The sequence below is a fragment of the Pocillopora verrucosa genome, chromosome 10 (genome assembly GCF_036669915.1).
Source record: "Pocillopora verrucosa isolate sample1 chromosome 10, ASM3666991v2, whole genome shotgun sequence".
In the NCBI taxonomy this organism is placed as follows: domain Eukaryota; kingdom Metazoa; phylum Cnidaria; class Anthozoa; order Scleractinia; family Pocilloporidae; genus Pocillopora; species Pocillopora verrucosa.
Genome location: NC_089321.1, coordinates 18,600,811 through 18,602,097, shown reverse-complemented (window position 1 = coordinate 18,602,097; position 1,287 = coordinate 18,600,811).

Below are 1,287 nucleotides of genomic sequence, written 5' to 3'. Positions count from 1 at the left end.
CCATATCATTCCTCTACCACTGCCACTTCTGGCAATTAAAATGAGATCACAAAACTGGAAACGATCTATAGGCCACGTACAGCATATACATTTCCTATTTTTAAAGATATGGTCATAGGTTTACTGACATAGTAAGCTATAGATGTCTATTACAATTCTTAAAGTACCATAAGTAGTTCCTCATCCATCTTAAGAGTGCCAACATGTTAATGAACAATTTATGCTTGTTTCATTTTACATGTATACCTTATGTTATCAATTATGGTACCTGAGTATTTATAATATGAGCTGGAGTGCATTCAGCAAAGAGCACTGCTCTTCATATGCCCACACGCGGAATATCAGGAGGCCTAAGCCTGCCCACAATCACTCAACAACATGAAAATATTTGTGAGTGCACTTTTATATTATTACTAACCATACACTAATTAAGGAAACCTTTACCTCCCATTTTAAGCATTAGCTATGATTTAAGACATGTATGCACTTTTGTGACCTTGCACTATTAACTAGCTATAGATTACATTGTATAAATTAGATGTATTCATATTGATATTTCATTGAACTCTTGTAATGTTTTTCCACCGATGTTGACACAACAGGAACTGCTGTGGATTGCTGTAAAGCAATTGACAGTTATCTCAATAACAGAAAGATGGCTAAACAGGCATGCACTAATTAGTATATAATAAAACTGCTGTTTGTTTTGCTTCAAAACTTTTATAGTTAACTTTTTATTTAGTTTGATTTCCTACTGTCAAATAAGCTAGGTTATAATGTGAATAAAGTATTTGGATTGTTGCCAGACTTGAAATTTGTGAGTGTGTTTTGAAAGATCTTCACATTATTGACAGATGCTTGCAAAATATGATAATAACCATAGTCTGTTGAAGCATTTTTGGTTTCCAGATGAATATTTGTCTTTGACATGGCTAATTCCAATAACTTGACATACACCGCATACAAACAAATCATCTTTGAGCAATGTGAAATGAAACTGTTTACGTTCTGATACACAAACACTGATCAGAGGTTAAGTGTTTCCTATTTTAAAAAGCTTGAACTGCTAGAAATTCTTAACCTTAATTCTCACGCCATTTTTTTCCATTTCTAATACTCATGTAATATAGTAGTTAACAATTATTTTTCTCTAATTCTTATTCTTACTTTATATCTTTTGAATAACTCTTTCCTTACCCGATTTATTTTTTTAACACAATATAAAATGATTTTTCACTTTTATGATTAACCTTTGTTTCGTCACAGCTACACAACAAGTGAAGAATC